At 41.9% G+C, this 14088-nt stretch overlaps 1 pseudogene; it reads left to right on the top strand.

Moving 5' to 3' along the window:
- Positions 3566-4589, top strand: LOC106502563 (annotated as a pseudogene).

Here is a 14088-nt window from a genome sequence, read left to right as displayed (position 1 = left end):
GATGGATTGAAAAAGAACAGAGGAAGGAGATCAATATGAAAGTCTGAACTAAGCACAAGAAAAGATATTAGAAGGTGAAATCAAAAGGAACAAGTATTCAGTCTGATGTTTAAAGGAGAAGAAGTCATTACAGAGAGAGAACAAGCCTTGTTAATACATAATTCCTTACATGTCCTCACTGTGCTACTTCAGAAAGCTATGAATTTATAACTGCAAAATTTGGGACACATAGGAAAAATCATCATCACATCTATATAAATAGCAAACCCAACACTTGAAATGAAGACTGTCATTATAAAACGTTTTATAAATGAAAATCTTTTGGAACACATTCTAAATTATATTAAGGAACCTGAGCACTTGGGAGATATTGGGTCAGTTCCCATTTGAGCCTGGCCAGATTTTGCTTTATCCTTTAGATTTAAATTCTCCTCTCCAGGGCTTCCCAGGTGGCACAGTGGTAAACAATCCACCTGCCAATAAAGGAGACACTGGAGACTAGGGTTCGATCCCTGGGTCAGGAAGATCCCCTGGAGTAGGAAACAGCAACCCACTCCAGTATTCTTGCTGGAAAATTCCATGGACAGAGGACCCTGGCATGCTACAGTCTATGGGTCCCAAAGAGTAGGACATGACTAAGCACATACACACTCCAGGAGTAACAATCTTCAAAGCAAGAGAGATACTCTAGAGCCTATGTTACAATCAAATTTATCTAAAAAGAACTTTTCATCAAAGGAACTCAAGGCACTTCCATACACTTGAGTTAAACTCCCCTCCCCTTCTCTTTGCAAATATAAATAGCTTAAGACAGAAATAGCATATGGGAAACCTAGAAAACCATTTACACTCAGCAGATATGTCCAGCTGAATTACTGAAGTCCACCTCAGCAGAGGTTAAACATTAACAGGTGCAAGGAGAAATTTTTGTTAAAACAGTTTCATATGATTTCATCTCACAAAGATATTCTATTTATATATTCTATTTTCCCTACCATGAAACAGTTTTTTTCCTCCCTATTCATTTCAGCAGCCCTGTCTACTCCACTCTTTCTTCCCCATTCCATTCTCCACCTTCACCCCAACAGAACACTCATCTCTTCCTCTTGCAGTATGCCACACTCTGGAGCAGCCTTAAGTTATTTTGCTTCCTGCTTGTGACAGCGATGTCATCATTTAACATCTTACTCTAGATCTGGCAGGTACATATACATATACACCCATCACTCTTACCTTGCCCATGATAGACATTGGTAAGAAACTACAGCACTCTTTTTCCCTGATTCTAAATGCTGCCTCTGAATCGTTCTCAAGGCAACATTTCCAGGCAAGCACTGCAAATCTGTAGGGATGGGCACGTGAAGTGAAAGCTGATCACCATCACTGTCTGCAGGATCCTTGTCACGTGCTCTCCATGTCTGCTGTAGACAGAGTTCTACCATCACAGCTTCCCAGGCAGCAGAGGCTCAGAATAGATTGGGCAGGACTTAAAAACAGGGACTTCCCTGGTGGTCAAGACTCTGTGCTGCCAATGCAGGGGGCATGGGTTTGATCCCTGAACTAAGAAACTGAGATCCCACATGCCATGCAGTCAAAAGATGTTTCTTTTAATAATAATAAATAAAAAGAAACCTTTCCTAAAACTCATCTACAGATTATTACCAAAGCAACTCCAAAATTTGCCAGGCACCTATATATATACGAACTTTTTGTTTTGCTTGCCCTTCTCCATCCTTCCCTCAGTAAGACAGGTTGTCACAAGTTCACAAGGGAGACCACTCTAAGAACCTACCGGATCTATGAGGTCACGGATGTTTTCCAAAACTTTGTGAACCTAGGCAAGGTCACTGCTTCATCCCAGAATGACTTTTTAAGAGACTAAAGGTGCTTGTATCCATTTTTAAAGGAAATGCAAAAATAATAAAATTTAAATATAAAAGGAAATGCAAACACCTGGCCTAGGCAGCTCCAGCCACTGGGATCTTCTCCTGTTACCTCCTCATCCTGGGGCACAGTGCCTCTGGGCTGGCTTTCTGGGTCATGATGGGAGGTAGAGATGAAATTGTGGGTAACTATTAGTTAAATCCATTTCACCTGCCTTCACTAATCATAGTCCGCCAAGCAGCACGTCAGTTCAGTTCAGTTCAGTCGCTCAGTTGTGTCCGACTCTTTGCGACCCCATGAATCGCAGCACGCCAGGCCTCCCTGTCCATCACCATCTCCCGCAGTTCACTCAGACTCACGTCCATCGTCTTTAATATAAGATGCACCCCGTGAGCTGTTTTCCAGAAACTTGGTTTCCACTCTGTCTAGTTGGAGCTGAGCGGGTTAAGACGGAATTGGCGCACTGACCTTCCAACTGGGCATGGGCTGGAGCAATGACCTTCCAACTGGGCATGCGCAAGTGTCCCAAGAACTTTTGACGTCCAATGGCTGAAAACTTCGCCTGGTTGTTGTTGTTCGCCGAGCCGTGTCCGACTCTTTGCAACCCCACGGACTACAGCATGCCAGGCCTCCCTGTCCCTCACCATCTCCTAAGTTCGCCCAAGTTCATGTTCATTGCATCACTGATGCCTTCCAGCTGTTACACCTATGCAGACTGACAATTACCGCACCTTTCCTGAAGCTCCCTATGGCTCAGACTACGCTTTATTCCTTATCCTATAGATACAACCCCCTTCCAGTTACTCACCTTCCGGAAGGCAGATCTGAATTTTGTTCTACCGTCTTCTTGATTGTCTGGAACTTAAAACTCTCTTTGCTGCAAACCTCACCTGGATGTCTTAGGATTTTGGCTGTGCATCGGGAAAAGTGAACCTTGTTTAGAAGAAGCAGGAGTAGGGACTCGAATATTTCCACCCGGGATCTGGGTGCTGGTCCATCATAAATTCTGCTTCACCCAAGCTGCACAGGAGAGTGAGAAGAAAAAGAGGAAGAAATGAGGAAAGCAGGGAGAAAAAGAGATGGTAGGCAGAGGGGGAGGGAAGGCGAGAAAGAAGAGGAGAGAAAAATGGGTGGGTAGGAGGAGAAGAAAGGGAAAGAACAGGAGCACAGTATACAGGTTTCCTCGCCTAATTCTAATTTAACAAACATGGGAAACAGGCATAAATAAGGATTATTGTTGTTCCTTTTTTTTCCCTCCAGTGAAGAAACAAGCTTAGAAAGTTTAAGGAACTTGCTTAAGATCTCATAGCTAGGAAGCCACGAAGAAAGGATTTGAAGCCAGGTAGTATGAGTTGGTAAATGGAAAGGGAGCCTGGCGTGCTGTGATTCATGGGGTCACAAAGAGTCGGACATGACCGAGCGACTGAACCGAACTGAACTGAGTCTGACTCAAGAACCTGCTATTCCAACAAGGAGTAAAAGACAATGTAGAGAAGACATTAGGTTGGTGCAAATGTATTCATAATCGTGGTTTTTGCAATTTTGAAATTTGCCATTTGACATTGGAATACATTCTTAAATAAGTGTGGCTATGTTATACATCATTTTAATGTGCACTTCTCACTTTGTTTTTTTGCTAATGATTTATTACTTGCTATTTATTTTGTATGTATTTTAGGCTATGGAAATGGTATTAGACAAAAAGAAAATCCGGGCAGTTTTCTTATTCGAATTCAAAATGGGTCGTAAAACAGCAGAGACAACTGTCAATATCAACAATGCATTTGGTCCAGGAACTGACAATGAACGTCCAGTGCAGTGGTGGTTCAAGAAGTTTGGCAAAGGAGACAAGAGCTTTGAAGACGAGGAGTGCAGTAGCTCGCCTTGGAAAGTTGACAATGACCAGCTAAAAGTCACCATCAAAGTTGATTCTGTTAACAGTTACACAAGAATTTGCTGAAGAACACAACATTGACCATTCTATAGTCGTTCAGCATTTGAAGCAAATTGGAAAGGTGAAAAAGCTCGATAGGTGGGTGCCTCATGAGCTGACTGAAAAAAAAAATCTTCATTTTGAAGTGTCATCTTCTCTTATTCTACGAAACAACAAACCATTTCTCAATCGGATTGTGACACGTGACAAAATGTGGATTTTATAAGACAACCAGCGACAACCAACTCAGTGGTTGGACCTAGAAGAAGCCCCAAAGCACTTCCCAAAGCCAAACTTACACCAAAAAAGGGATCCTGGTCACTGTGTGGTGGTCTGCTGCTGGTCTGATTCACGACAGCTTTTTGAATTCCAGCAAAACCATTACATCTGAGAGGTATGCTCAGCAAATTGATAACATGCACCAAAAACTGCAATGCCTGCAGCTGGCAATGATCCACAGAAAGGGCCCAATTTTTCTCCACAACAACGCCTGACTGCATGTCCCACAACCAACACTTTAAAACTTGGATGAATTGGGCTACCAAGTTTTGCCTCATCTGCCAGTTTCACCTGACTTAATGCCAATGAACTACCACTTCTTCAAGCATCTTGATGACTTTTTGCAGGGAAAACACTTCCACAACCAGCAGGAGGCAGAAAATGCTTTCCAAGAGTTCATGGAATCCCAAAGAACAGATTTTTACACTACAGAAATAAACTTATTTCTTGTTGGCAAAAATGTGTTGATTGTAATGGTTCCTATTTCAATTAATAAAGATGCATTTGAGCCTAGTTATAATGATTTAAAATTCATGGTGTGAAACCTCAATTACTTTTACACAAACAATGAGCAGTTGAGAGAAGCCAGAGCATCTTTGGAAATAGGGAAATGGAGTTAACACTGTTAAAAAAGAAAAATACAAGAACTCTGGAGATCGACTTTCAGAGGATGAAATTGAGGCTATTGGAACCGAAGCTTTCTCTCTAGTAAAAACAAGCAAGGAGCCTTTTTCCTCCTAACCTTAAGTACTATCTTCATAAAAAAGAGCTCTAAATATTTGGGATGGGGGTGGAAGGGAATGGGCAGCAAGGGAAAAGGGAAAAGGGCTGGGATTAGTTATTATAGCTGTTTCCTTCAAAGAGTTGAGGTGAAGTGTAATAACGGTGCCAGGAGTTTTCTCCTCTGTCTCCTGGGTAGAGGCCAGGGAAGCCCTGGGGTGAATGTTGGGGGTCTGTTTAGTGACAGTGGTCAGAAGATTTTCCCTGACTGGCCGGCATGGGCTACTTGTGTTAGAACAAGAGGACCAGGGCAGGCATTCCACACCAGCAGTCCTAGCATTCTGCATTCTTGGAAGGGACCATCACTGAACAGGAACGTGGCTGGCTTTGTTAGGTCTTATCTCCTCATCTGCAGTTGGAGGCTTTCCTTCCTTTCGCAGGTGCTCTCATTTCCTTCATTATTTGTTTATTAGAAAATCTTGTGGGCTTCCAAAGTCATTCTTATGCTAAGGAAGGTCGAATGTGATAACATATTTGTGTTGGCCAAGAGTGAGGACATAGCAAATACCGAAAGTCACATAATCATGAGTGTAACTGAAAGTGGCGCTTCACGTGTAAACAAAGCACCCTGTCTCCCACAAGCAGGGGTCACCAAGGTCTCAAAAGCACAGAGAAGGCTGGTCCTATAAATCTGGTTGCTTAAGCACTGTGGCAACTATGGCTGGAACTATTTCTAAGCTTTAACTCAGGGATGCTACAGGTCAGACAGCCTTTCTCAAGCCAAAAAGAGAGCCTGAAAATGTTGAGGTTGAACCAAGCTTTCAGTGTGAGAAGTTCTCCATTCGTTGACATCCCTGAAGCCTGTTGATATCCCTACAGCCTAGAGGAAAAGCGAAGCAAAACTTTGGTGGGCCTGAAAAGAACGTACCTGACTCATGTCTCCAAAACTAAAGCAATGAGGAAGCAGACTAAGAGAGAAACCAATCTTTCTGGCCCAAGCACTATTCAAATGGCTTTCTCAGTTCTCACACACCCTCTACACAGAAGTCCACATTTCTTTGTAGGATCTTACATTGCTAGAACTCAAAAATCTCAGTATGAACATTGTTTTTTTGTTTTTGTCATTATCTCACCAGCAAATTAAAAACGACATTTGAGCTAGTCATACGAAAATATTCCATTCTTGAAATTCTAACTTGATCTCTTGGCCCCAGTTCATTAAAGGTCATTCCTATGGGTACTATCTTGTATAACCTGCCTTGCTGTCAAGTATATTTAATATAATAGTAAAGGTCACATAAAATATGTGTTATAATAAACAAACGGAGAGCAAAGGAAAATAACAAGGGAAAATAAGGAACGGGGCATAAATTTTAAGCAGAAAGGTGACCAGTGCACAAAGTACATAGCATAAAAGTTCTTCATGTCTGATAAGGGGCAACCACAACTTATTTCAGAGCTTTCTTGCCACAAACAAGAGCAGGAGAAGGTGAATGGGTACACAGCTGAGAGTGTCCATGGGCTAAGAACAAACTGTTTCAGAGAAGCAATGTAGTAAGACCACAAGGAAATTTCTCCCAGGAAGCTTCAAATAACTAGATCCTTTGTAGTATTACAAGCACTGTCCTGGACTCATTTTTTTCATCAGCCTTTTACTGAGCCCCTACTAAGTACCAGATTGCATGGGGATACAGAGGTAGTAAAGCAAACAGACTGCTCTTGCCCTCGTGCAACTTAACATCTCCTAGGAGACAAATAACTTTCCCTGGTGATCACAGAAATTAATTATAAATACAACCTCAGCAAAAGCCACAAGGGAAGGGCAGCAGTGCTAAGAGAACATCTAACAAAGAGGAACCGATTTCATAACATCCTTATGGTTAACTTAGCATTGGGTTTCATGGGACTGTTAAGAGTAACCAGTGTCGCACCTCACATGTTACCAAGAGAGAAAACACAAAGTTTGTATTACGCAAGTCTCAAATTAAGTAGTATCCATGAAAGGCTTTGAAAACTACAAAGCGCTATGTAAATATAAGGTATTTGAATGAGGACGGGAGTGGGGAAGGAATACTCCTAGTGAAGGAATAATCTGAATAAGCAGAATAGCTAAATAAGTGTTCTGCTATAATTGTAGTAATCTAATAAATTTGATTCTAGATAAGTAGAATGATTATATAAATGTTACCTAAGCGATACAAATCAACCATAAATCAGCTTTTTTAAAATCACCTTGACTATGGATTAAAAAGTATGCCAATACTTTTGCTACAATGTGGTTACAAAATAAATCAGCTTCTAATTTTTTTATTGTAAACTGATACATCAGTTCAACATATTTCTATTTTGTCACATAAATCAATCAAACACAATCAAGACTCATGCATACCATAGAAAGAACTTCAGTTTATATTTTACCATAAATATTCTTTGAACATTTTTTTCTCCATTTCACCTATCCTTCAATAACATAAAGTTGCAAGTGCCTTATAATTTTTAGTGTCTTTTCAGAGACACTGCTGAATTTATGCTTACAGCCATTCTGTAAGGCAGGTAAAGCTGAAAACTGAGGCTCAGAAAGGTGAAGTGGCAAGTTCAAATTAAATAGTAGTAAACTGTGAAATCATCATACCTGATAGCTCAGACAGTAAAGAAACTGCCTGCAATGCAGGAGACCTGAGTTCAGTCCTTGGGTCAGGAAGATCCCCTAGAGAAGGGAATGGCAACCCACTCCAGTATTATAACCTGATAATCCATGAACAGAGGAGCCTGGCAAGCTACATACAGCCCATGGCATTGCAGAGAGTCAGACACAACTGAGCAACTAACACTTTCACTTTCAAATAGTGAAATCAAAAAGTCTGAGACTGGTTGATCTTTAGGATGAGGGTCTTTCCACTGCACTACTTTGTAAATTGTCTACGAAACTACCTGAAAAGGATGCTATAGACAAGAAAGTGGGCTTCCCAACTACTGGAGTAAAAGACGAAAGCTGAAACAGTCGCTTCTGTGAAGACTTGACTGATGTCTAGTGTTAAGTACTTGGATCAGAATCCTTTCACAAAGAAGAAAGATTCATGATTTCATTCTGCAGATTATGAGCTTTCTGAAGCAAGTTGTGCATCACCTCTTTTGCCCTAGGAGCTTCAACAGCTTACCCAGACCTTTCTCGCACACAATTGAATATGCATCAGTAATTCAATCCCAGGCTCCTGTTCCTGGTAACAATGCATGATTTTTACCTCTGCACCAGATGAAACAGACTCTTGCCTCCTGGCATCATTGTTTTTTCCTCTCCAGTAAAACTCCTTGGGGATACCTTTCACAATGATTCAAATGTGTGTGGAGTTGATCAAAGAATGAAAAAAAAAGAAAAAGAGAGAGACTCGGCACAAAGAAACTCTTAGGCATGTATAAATCAGGGTCTGTTAGATAAGTGTTCTCCATCCATTTTGTTAAGGCTTTCATGTTTCATTATTTGTAAGCACAACCTGAAAAGAACAAGACAAAACCATGGAGAACCAAAAGACAAAAGAAATGAAAAGCAATAGCTCCACTTCCCTTCTGGTCGCATCTGCTCCCTCCCCCAGATTGGCAGTGAACTCAATGGACATTTCAAATCAGAAGGAAGTGGGACTGAAAGGTCCATGCTAGCAGAGGTGGAGGCCAAGTGGGCCTTGCCTGCCCAGCAAAGTTGATCCAGAGCTTAGCTACAGAAGTTCTGAGTCACAAAATTCAGGGCTGGTTTTTTTGTTTTTGTTTTTCTAGATGTGATGAAAGGACAGGGTCTAGAGAGAATTGAGGTGTTTTCATTTCTATTAATTCTACTGGTCACCAAGTATTTTTTTTAATGATGTAAGAGGCACTGAGCTGGATGCCGAAGGGTAATCCTTAGAAACCAAAGGCATCATGTCTGTCCTCTTGGAAGGCTGAGTCTTGTACTTTAGCAACTGTCCTGAAATCTCAGGAGGGAGAGTCCAGAGGCCTTCTTGAGGACCAAATGTTCTCAGAGGTGTCGAAGCTTCTAGCTAATCACAAGCAATAATTGCAGCCACATGACATAATCTCCTCCTCCCTTCCTAAGTGTGTTTTACTATGGGATCCCAAGGAATTCTGGGGTTACTCCTGATAGAGTTTATAGAGGAAAAGAGAGTTTCTCTACCAGCCTTGCTATATTTCTTTCCCTTTAACAGTGGGTTAAGGGTGTGGGTTGGAAAATGAGTCAGACCTGACTTTGAATTCCTATTCTGCTGCTTTCTAACTGTGTAAATTAAGACAAGCTTCTTAACCTCTCCAAGAATTCTCTCTGTAAAATGCAGATAACAATCAAAAGAGCCATGGTTATGGAGAAGAAATGAGGTGATACAAGTCAGCTGGGGTCCACGTTCAACTGATAAGATTGTTAGCAGTGTCCTCCTCACCTGCCAAGTACAGCCTCTGTTCTCTCACCTTCTGCTAAGACATGCTGAGGTTGCTTCCACTAAGTACAAATATAACATATGGCCCCTGCTAACCACCGGACTGATTCCTATTAGGTGATCATTTCAAAAGAACCCGTCATGCCTTTTAGAACAGCACTAGAAAACTGATATTTTCCTTCAAAGAATCCTTGATACTTTACATCTTCTGCCCTCTCCACTATTGTGTTCTATCCAAAAACATGTTTTTCTACTGCCAGTGTGAGGCATGACTTTAGAATGCATTGTTATAATCGTTTACCTGTAATAAGCCACTTTTACATCTACTGTTTCATGTGATCCTTATAACTATCCTCTGAAAGAGAGGCTTCTCAGGATACAGAGAGATTTCATGACTTGCCCCAAGTCACCAGCTGGCAAAGAGCAGAGTGGGAGTTGAACCCAGGTGACACCAAATAGAGCTTTTTCACAGCTTGAGGAGTCAGTGATGGGCTTCTCAGGTTCTTCATCTGCAGGAAGGGCTTCTGCAAACCAATGCTCAAGTAAACCCTTGGGTCCCTAATAAACCCGTTACAGAGTCCAGGTGTTGTCAGAACTGCTGCTCGCCAGGAAGGCATCTCAGCAGAACATCACACTGTCCCCACCAACCCAGGTCCCGTCCACATGGAATGCCCTGAAGAGCCAAATAAACAGATTTAACTGACTTACATGTTTTCCTTGCCAAACATTATAAAATGAAGTAATGGGTAACCTGCATTAATTCTGCTGGATTCTCAGACTTTCCTTTCTCCCCCTGAGGAATGGAAAATTATTTGAATGAGATGGGAAACCAGCTTTTCCTCTCTCTCTCTTTCAAAATTTCTCAAAACACATTACTATGCTACTGGAAGACATTCAATTCAACGAAGTCATTAAGTTAAATCATCTGCACACATTTTCTCAGTAAGATGAGTTTGCATGGTGGACTGATTTCATAGAACAGTTGCATGTAAACATCTCCAGGGAAAACCAGATGTCACTGACACATCAGTACCTAGTTAGTCCTACAAAGAGCATGGCACTGGTTCTGGACAGCATCTTTCCAGGAATCCTGTAACCCAGGGTGGAACTTCTCTCCGCATCCCAGCTGGTGGGCAGTTTTTTCCGCTCCTCCAGCAATGCGCTTTGCTCTCGGCTCTACAGCACTTAAAGCAGAGATGGCCGGTTGGGCCACCCAGGATTCCTCAGCAAAAACTTCTGGAAATCCAAGGCCTGAATCTCAGAGACCACAGGCCCCCTCAGGGAATGGGAGAATAAAACGCCTGGACCCAATGATGTTCTAATACTTCACTGAGGGAGGTGGGCCAGGAGACCAGAGGGCCTGCTGGGAACAAAGTCCTATTAATTACAGGTCCCCTGAAGGCACAGGCCTGGGGAGCCTTTGAAACAAAAGGAAGAAGGGATGAGAGGAAGATGTGGCTAAAATGACCCTGTCCAGGAAGAATGTTACTCAATTACTTGTTACTTTTTTTTTTTAACTATAGGAAAGATTCTATATACTTTTGTGTGTTATGGAGATCACAATAAGCGTAAAACACAAAGGAGGGGCTAACTGTATGGGATTAGTCTAATTAGTGAGAAAAAACATTACACAGCTGACCCTGTAAATATTCGCTTTAAAAATCTAAAACTTAAAAAACATGTTACAAATGTCTTCCAGGGTCTGCCAGGCTAGAACAATAGGCCACCAATAGAGGATTCCTGCACCACTGTTTGCAATTGAGTGGGGGGTAGCACAGCATTTCCTATAAAGACAGGATGGCTTCAGTCTCTGGAAGCAATAAGCAATGTGTTAAGGTTTAAAGGTACGTTAAGAACTCAGATGCCCTGGGAACCAAAACGGGGTCCCAGAAAATTTGAGTCATGTCAAGACTTTTTCAGTGGTGGCAATTTCCACCACTTACATTAAAGACATGGTAACTCCATGTTTCAAAGAATGAACATCCATTATTAAGCATAAAAAAGAAACCAATAAAGTTAACAAATCTACTATAGGCCTTAGCTCTGTGGGCAAAAGAAGTAGAAGCCATCTGCTTTGCCCTGGAGGACCTTCCACTAATACTAAAGCAAACTTGGGAAAATTATGTGTTACCACCAGTGACGTTACCTCTTCACCCCTAGCCAATTTTCAGTTACAAACTCGTGTGTAAAGACCACCAAAAGTAGATTGGTATTGTTTCTGCCTTCCTCTCTGATTGTAAATAATAATAACTTCCACCTGGTGAGGCAATATTTTTTCCTCTTTCCTTTCACTTCTAGTAGACGCCAATAAATGGGGGAAGTCCATATATGCTAAACCAAGTTGTAACAAGATGAACAAAGTACCTAAAAAACAAAATGACAAATCCTGATCAAAGAAGCAAAGAGGATCCCAAGAGGCAAAGGAGATTCGTCCTTGTAAGACATTTAAATTCAGATGTCTTTCTGTGAAAGACTCAGCTCAGTACAGAAAGTTTGCTTAACTGAAGACAGCATGATTTCAGATCCTTGTAATTTGCCTGGATGCTGAAACTCAAATGAATTCAGCTGCACAGAAAAAGAAGGAAATTATATCTGTAGAATTTAATGGGGGAGGTGTGTGCTCAAAAAAAGTTACAATTTTAACTCAAGGTCAATGTCTCTGACAACTAAATAATATAACAATAATTGCTTACCCTTTAAGTGCAAAGTCCAGAGTCTGTAACAAGACTTAAGAGTAACGAAAAAGGAGAAAGAAGAAGAAGAAATAGTTTGTGAGCTCTGACTTTGTGCCAAGCCCTATTTTATGTATTTGGCTACTATGGAGGCAAATAAGCTTCATAACTGTTCTATACCCACTTTACAGATGGAGACACAGACTTAGAAAATGAGATAATTGCCTATAGTGGCCACACAGGGAGGCAGTTTCCTTTCTTTTTTCTAAACTGGGTTATAGTTGCTTTACAATGTTGTGTTCAGTTCAGCTCAGTTCAGTTCAGTCGCTCAGTTGTGTCCGACTCTTTGTGATCCCATGAATCACAGCACACCAGGCCTCCCTGTCCATCACCAACTCCCGGAGTCCACCCAAACCCATGTCCATTGAGTTGATGATGCCATCCAACCATCTCATCCTCTGTCGTCCCCTTCTCCTGCTGCCCTCAATCTTTCCCAGCATCAGGGTCTTTTCCAATGAATCAGCTCTTCACATCAGGTGGCCAAAGTATTGGAGTTTCAGCTTCAACATCAGTCCTTCCAGTGAGCACCCAGGACTGATCTCCTTTAGGATGGACTGGTTGGATCTCCTTGCAGTCCACGGACTCTCAAGAGTCTTCTCCAACACCACAGTTCAAAAGCATCAGTTCTTCAGCACTCAGCTTTCTTTACAGTCCAACTCTCACATCCATACATGACCATTGGAAAAACCATAGCCTTGACTAGACAGATCTTTGTTGGGAAAGTGATGTCTCTGCTTTTGACTATGCTATCTATGTTGGTCATAACTTTCCTTCCAAGAAGTAAGCGTCTTTTAATCTCATGGCTGCAATCACCATCCACAGTGATTTTGGAGCCCAGAAAAATAAAGTCAGCCACTGTTTCCCCATCTATTTGCCATGAAGTGATGGGACCAGATGCCATGATCTTCATTTTCTGAATGTTGAGCTTTAAGCCAACTTTTTCACTCTCCTTTTTCACTTTTATCAAGAGGCTCTTTAGTTCTTCTTCACTTTCTGCCATAAGGGTGGTGTCATCTGAATATCTGAGGTTATTGATATTTCTCCCAGCAATCTTGATTCCAGCTTGTGTTTCTTCCAGTCCAGCGTTTCTCATGATGTACTCTGCATATAAGTTAAATAAGCAGGGTGACAATATACAGCCTTGACGCACTCCTTTCCCTATTTGGAACCAGTCTGTTGTTCCATGTTCAGTTCTAACTGTTGCTTCCTGACCTGCATACAGATTTCTCAAGAGGCAGGTCAGGTGGTCTGGTATTCCCATCTCTTTCAGAATTTTCCACAGTTTATTGTGATCCACACAGTCAAAGGCTTTGGCATAGTCAATAAAGCAGAAATAAATGTTTTTCTGGAACTCTCTTGCTTTTTCCATGATCCAGCAGATGTTGGCAATTTGATCTCTAGTTCCTCTGCCTTTTCTAAAACCAGCTTGAACATCAGGAAGTTCACAGTTCGTGTATTGCTGAAGCCTGGCTTGGAGAATTTTAAGCATCACTTTACTAGCATGTGAGATGAGTGCAATTGTGGAATAGCTTGAGCATTCTTTACATATACATATATCCTATCCCTCTCAGATCTCCCTCCCGCCACCGCCCCCTCCCTCCCATTCTACCCCTCTAGGTCACCACAGAGCACTGAGCTGAGTTCCCTGTGCTATACAGCAGGTTCCCATTGGTTATCTATTTTACACTTGGTAGTGTATATATGCCAGTTCTAATCTCCCAATTCACCGCATCCTCCTTACCCCACCGCCCTGTGTTCACAAGCCCATTCTCAATGTCTATGTCTCTATTCCCACCCTGCAAATACGTTCACCGGTACCAACTGAGGCTTCCTCATACATTCCTTTATCTGTGATATTTGGCTGCTCCTTGCACCATCCACCCTGCAATAAATGTACCCTTTCTCTCTGACATTTCCACAGATAGCAGGTGTGCATGTCAGCAGTGATGCCTACCTCCCTCTCTGAATGACTCTCCTCACTTCTGAGATGCTAATCCTTTGACTTTTACCACCCTGCTGGCTCCTCTTCTCTCACGTGCCAGGCATGGTGATCCCAGCCGAGGCTTTCACCCAAGTACGGCCTTCAGCCCTCCTCTCTGTATTGTGTTATGGTTTCAAGACC

Source organism: Capra hircus, chromosome 10 (assembly GCF_001704415.2).
Source record: "Capra hircus breed San Clemente chromosome 10, ASM170441v1, whole genome shotgun sequence".
NCBI lineage: Eukaryota > Metazoa > Chordata > Mammalia > Artiodactyla > Bovidae > Capra > Capra hircus.
The sequence above is the reverse complement of the archived record's forward strand: the minus strand, read 5'-3'. Positions and strand labels throughout refer to the sequence as shown.